This window comes from Nomascus leucogenys, chromosome 12 (assembly GCF_006542625.1).
Source record: "Nomascus leucogenys isolate Asia chromosome 12, Asia_NLE_v1, whole genome shotgun sequence".
NCBI classification, from domain to species: domain Eukaryota; kingdom Metazoa; phylum Chordata; class Mammalia; order Primates; family Hylobatidae; genus Nomascus; species Nomascus leucogenys.
This window is the reverse complement of record NC_044392.1, coordinates 80,943,235-80,949,693: the sequence shown is the minus strand read 5'-3', so window position 1 is coordinate 80,949,693 and position 6,459 is coordinate 80,943,235. Positions and strand designations below refer to the sequence as shown.

Below are 6,459 nucleotides of genomic sequence, written 5' to 3'. Positions count from 1 at the left end.
GTACCCCACTGACCAGCACCCATCTCCCTCTTTACTCTCCATTCACGAAGGGTTGCATCCTAATTGCCATATCCTTTCCTTCACCTAACTTGATCTCCAATTCTGTCATTTACCCATCCCCAAGAACTGTTTCCACCTAGAAGCTCTTAGCACTGTGCCTGACTCCATCCCTTGGATCAGATACTTTCATTATTAATGCCATTCCAGACTGGACTTCGATCGGCCATATTCAATGATCTTGTGATTTTTAATTTCTGGCTCTTCATTAAAGGGAAGTAGCCCCTTTGGTCACCATCTCTCTCAATATTATTTCTCACTGCACCAATCTTCTTTTGTCCTTACTGTCTGCACAATGAAAAGCACCTCAAATACTGACCTATATATTCTTATTGTCTGCACAATTAATAGCACTTCAAATACTGACCTATACATTTTTCCATAGTGTCGCATGGCCTGGAACTCTATTCTTGCTTGACATAATGTTGTATACAAACCTGGCTTGTTCATTGTGGACTGTATGTCTCAGCCCTCCAGCTAGATTGGGGTACATGGGAATAGGAACTGTGTCCTACGCTTCTTTTAACTCCCACAATGCCCAACACAATGCTGAAGACAACGAAGGTGCTGAATCAACATTTGACTGGGTCCTCGAGTAGCCTCACCACCATAATGTGCCTGTTTAGTTTTAAAAACTAAATTATCATTAAGTTTAGAATTACAAGATGATCTCCATTAACTACAGGGCATTGTATAGGTCTCAAAGCAATGTTACTATATCCTTCAACAAAACAAATAATGGTATGTGTGTGGTGTGTGTGTGTGTGTGCATGCGCACGCGTGTGTGTGTGTGGTAATTGCATATTAATCTCTCACTATGGCTTCCAGAGCCACTAATGAAGAACATACTTGGGATTAAGTTTTGGTTAATGTTTCTTCATGGTTCTCCTTCTTATTACCCTTCCCTCACAGTATTTTTAAAAATATAAATCATGGGCCGGCCGAGGTGGCTCACGCCTGTAATCCCAGCACTTTGGGAGGCCGAGGCGGGCAGATCATGAGGTCAGGAGATCGAGACCGTCCTGGCTAACACGGTGAAACCCTGTCTCTACTAAAAGTACCAAAAATTAGCCAGGCGTGGTGACAGGAGCCTGTAGTCCCAGCTACCCGGGAGGCTGAGGCAGGAGAATGGCATGAACCCGGGAGGTGGAGCTTGCAGTGAGCCGAGATCGTGCCACTGCACACCAGCCTGGGTGACAGAGCAAGACTCCGTCAAAAAAAAAAAAAAAGAAAAAAGAAAAGAAAATCCAATCTCTAGAAACCTAAATTAACAAAACCGAAACTAGGAAGTAAATTTGCACAGGAGTCTTTACTAGGAAATTCCCCATTCTCACATTACTCTCAAGTCAATTTAAAACAGACTTAAAGTATAAATGTTTAGTTTCCACTCACCAAATCAGGAACACAAGTATTACGTAAAGCAAACTGCACCTGCACAAATTTAGTAATTTTATACTCTTAAAAATCTTTGTTCTTGGTATTTGCTCAGTGAGTAATTTGCTTAAAGATGATCTTGATTTTTTTTTTTTTTTTTTTTTTTTTTGCTTCTCCTGCTTTGGTTGAAATGTTTCAGCTTAAAGATATATGATAAATGGGGGTTTCCTTGTCTTAATATGAGGCACCAGAATTGGTCTCAGTTGAAGGAATTTGTACTACAATTGAGCAAAGATTATTCTTTCAACTCTCCTTTGATATTTGGCACCAGACCAAAGAATCTAAAATTAGCTGCCTTCAAGAATCCAGGTGTGGGCTAAGTGGAAGCAATTCAGTTTGGCCCAGGAAATCACAGAAGTTGTTCAAAGAGCAAATAGAGTTCTGATCAGACTGCTTCCTTCACTAAAGCCAACTGCTCAGGACTGCCTCCTTCAGCAAGGAACGGAAAACCACCGCATTTCAGGCACCGGCGAGGGCATCTGGTATAAACTCTTCATCTTGTAGCTCAGGGGAATGAAGTGGCGGCCTTTCTGAGGCTGTTTCCACATCTGCAAAACGGGATTTTGCTACCTGTCCTGCTCGCCACTCAAAGGCACTGTGAGGATCAAGTGAATGGGCTTTTGAAACAGTAAACATTCTGTAAGCATAAGGCATTATTATTTTCTATAGTCACTATGATGGTTTTAAAATTCTTTAACAGTCTTCCCATCCAGAGCTGCCTTCTCTTTGAATACAGACAGCTGACCTTAGAGACTCACTTACAACCAACAGAATGCCACAACTTTCTGAGGCTAGGTCAGAAAAGGTGATTCTGCTTCTGCCTGGTTCTCTTGGGACACTTGCTCTGGGAGAAACCAGGCACCGTGTTAGAAGTCTAACTACCCTGAGACCGCCACGCTGTGGGGAAGCCACACAGAGAGGCCATGTGTAGGCCCTCTGGCTAGCAGTCCTAACTGTCAAGTCCCTCCCAGGTCAGGCTTAAGACATGTGAATGAATGAGCTTTGAGGTGATTCCAGGTTCCAACAGTCAAAATACCCTGGATCTTTACCCTTCCCAGATGATGCCCCAGATATCGTGGAGCAGTGACAAGTCCCCTTTGCTGTGCCATTTCTGAATTTCTGACCCGCAGAATCCATGAGCTTGAAAAAAAATAGTTGGGGTTTTTCTGCCACTAAATTTGTGCTGTGTGTGATGCAGCCATGGTAATCAGAACAGTCACACTGGGTAACAATGACCATGGTGACCAAGAAACACCACCAAACGCCAGGCACAGCGGCAAGCCCTGCACACTCACCTCCCTTCATCCTGACCAGAACTCAGGGAGGAAGTCATCATTTTCCCTTCACACAGCGAGGAAACTGAAGACCAAGAGGCTAACAACTTCAGTTCCATGGGGAGGAAGTGGCAGAGCTGGGGCTGATACCTCGGCTTGGCTTAACTGCAAAGCCCACCCCTAAGCTGCAGCTGACTCCTCCCACGCAGTGGGTGACAGGAGGACTCTCAACATAAGCCTCTGGACTTCCACTCTGACGGCCTTTCCCTTATGCCCTCATCTATTTGGTTCCCCTGGTTCCTCTCTTTTCCCACTTGCTACCTGCAATTCCCTTTTTTCAAGAAAGGAATGAAGCCTCTGCATTTTCTGACCTGGGTAATTTTACACCTGGTACCAAGCTGGCCTGGTATCACCAGAGAGGTTTCCAGACTATGGCAGCAATCCTGCCATGCCTTCGGCTCAAACAGCCATGCAACTTCACCTCAGAAGCCCTGCTTTGCCTCATAAACCTTGGCCAAGCCCATTGGACCTAGTTTTCTTCTAAACTGCAGGGAGAAAATATCAGATAATTCACAGAGCAACTCATTTACACATTCCAATCTCCAAACATGCTGTATCACCCCTTTCCTCTTGGCCCCCAGAGCCATTAGCACACTTGTGACAAATTATCTAGAAGATTCTCCACAGGCTGGTGCTCTCACCCAGCCCCACAGGCTGGCAGCCTCCAGACTGCTCCAACACAAGGGCGTGTGGCTGGGGCTGCTGCCCTGGCAAGGCCTTCCCAGCCTGGCAGGGAACAGCCATGCCAACTTTGGCCCTGGTATCTGTGGACGCCCTGGGTTACAGATCCACCCACATGACCCAGATAGAAGCATGTGATTTTGAATGTCTTTAGGAACACAGCTGAGAATGCATCTCTTTGCTGTGCACTTGAAGGTTTGCTTTGGCTTTTCACATTTATTCCCTGGGCAGTACCACCTGCACACTCATTTCATCCAGCTCTCACCCACCCAAACCTCAGATACTTCTTGCTGGCAAGAGGCCACCCTCTTCAAAGGCAGGCATGAAAGAAGCTGGGCACTTACTCCTCCACTTAAAACTGTCACTACCACAGAGTGTGAAGGGAGCTGGTTTGTCCTACGTTGAAATCTCCCATAGAGGCCATTTCTGGTCTCCTGTCATGACTGTGATGCTCCTAAAAGGGTTATGACTACCCAACCAGCCCCTCTGCATTAGGAATGGCCCCAGAGCTCATGGGTAGGGAGCTGTGAGGTTTCTCCTTCCCAGGCTAGGGCCAATTCAAGTCAGCAATGAGCATCTACCTGGGCACTGGAAATACTAAGATGCATAAAACAAATTCCTGCCCCCACCCATGGTTGCAGACATTTGTCCTCAATCTTGACTTTCAGTTGTGCCATCATATGTCAATCGGTTGTGAAGTGAGTCATAAGTAATTTGTTATCAATAATAGGAAGCACCAAAGGTTTGAAATAGGAGTGCATTCAAAATAAGAGTGAGCAAAGAGTGGATTCATGGGTATGCATACGATATCATTGCTCTCATTTGCATTCGGACACACTTTCTTTGATGAAGGAAAAAGTGTTGGAGAGGGGTGATCTGAGCTGTGTGACATTTGTGAGTGTTGTCTGTGAGCCCAGTGAAGGCAGGACATTGGCTTGATCCACACATGGCCACACTCCATAGCTCTAACAAAGAGAGTGCTTCCTTCACCATTTCTCATAGAGAAGGAACTAAGCTTGACTTCTGCCTTTCAAGAAACAGAAAAAGCAGTCAAAACTGTTGCCTTTTGACTCTGGCAAGATTTGTTTGTTGTTTGTTTAGGAAGAGAAGAGTGCACTGGTTATAGCTATGGCAATATTTTTTATTACTGTGGGCTTCACCTCTCTATTTGATATCTCACAGATGGCCTGTGATGAATCATGTGATGCACAGTGCTAAGTTAATCTCTTTAATGATATTAATGCTATTTACTTGTATTGTGCTTTAAAATTGCAGTTTAAATGTGAACATTTTTGCATTCATTGACTCAGGTAGGTTCAACTTTAAGAACCTTTGAAGCAGGTCTTATCTCTCCCTACTGTGAAGAAATAATCTCAGAGAGGTCTTGCTCAAAGTCTATAGCAGGTGAATGATAGAGCTGCGATTCAAATCCAGATCATATGTTTCCAAGCGGTGTTTTTGTATTCTACTCAGGCTGTGTTGCACCCAACTTCATAACAGTGAAGAATAAAGATGCAGCTACACTTTCAACGTTGACATCTCAAGGAAATGTGGCCAGTTTCATATTGTTGGATGGGATGTCTCGCTGGCTCAGAGAAGCCTATCTCTTGGTAGTGGAGACACATCAACCTCTCTCTCCTCGGTCTGTCTTCTTGACTTTGTCTAGTGAGGCAGCCATTCTGCAGAATTTCATCTGCTTTAGGTATGCAGACCCTGTACTGCATGAGTGCATATGCACGCGGGTACACACACACACACACACACACGGGACTAGGACTATTCCAGACTTGGCAGGGAGAAACACTTCCATTAGGAACTTTAATGGGGAGCTCAACCCACTGACTGCCTGAAAGTCCAAAAGTGTCATTTCTGACTATCTAAAGACCACAGCACCTACTTGCTGCCATGGTTGGCTGCTGGGCTGGTTTTGGGGTTCTTTTGCATTATGGGATTATGGGTACTTTAATGTGACTTAAATCACAGGAAATTTTGCAGAGAAGAGCAGATAAGAAATGCTCCCACAACCTTGCTCCCTTCCCCCAACACACACGTACACATACACACACACACACACAAACACACACACACACACCTTTCTGGAGCCCTGCACACCTACAGCAGGCACTGGCTCTGTGACTAAGATGCTCCTCCCAGGGAGTCACCTTTGGCAGGTGCCCGGACTGTGACATGGGCCACTGAACTGCTCATCATTCGTCTTTCAAAGCCAAGGACTTTTCACCCCTCAGCAAAGTATTTCTCAATCAAAATGCTTATTGAACTTAAAACTGAATGGCCATCTAAAGGGTGGGACTAGCACTCCCACAGTCGAAGAAATGAAACTTTTGGCTTTGCTGATGCTGAGTCTTGGCTCAAGGTTCCAAGGCTGGATGAAATTCCGCCCTGTACTTGCAAACATTTGCAGAACTGCTCAGTCAGCCTTCCAGAAAAACCATGCCCACATCCTACTGGATTCCTCTAGCTTTGGTGTTGTCAACACAGAATCACTGAGAGTTTAACTCCAAATCGCAGGCCTCCATTGTTCCCTGAACACAAAGGGCAAGAGAGAGACAGTAATCAGATAACAAGTGATGAAATTATGGTTTTCAGTGGAAATGCCTTCCATTTCTACAGCACTTCATCTTTTTGGAGAGCTTGCATAATATGATTTGACCCACACAACATATCTCAGAGGTGAAAGTGAGCCAGACTTTCTTTTTTATCTCCATTGTGCAGATGAAGAATCAGAAATACATACAGTCAATGACTCACATATATGACAGTGGTCCCATAAGATTATAATGGAGCTGAAAAATTCCTGTTGTCTAGTGATGTCATAGCTGTGGTAACATCGCAGTGCAGTGCATTCCTCACATGTTTGTGGTGATGCTGGTGTAAACAAACCTATTGCACCGCCAGTCATAGAGAAGCCTAGCACTTACAATTATGTAGAGTA

General features: G+C 44.8%; 1 pseudogene; it reads right to left on the bottom strand.

The window, feature by feature from the left end:
• Window positions 1-4,784: 4,784 nt before the first annotated feature.
• LOC105738417 lies at window positions 4,785-5,413 on the bottom strand (annotated as a pseudogene).
• Between the last annotated feature and the right edge of the window lie 1,046 nt (window positions 5,414-6,459).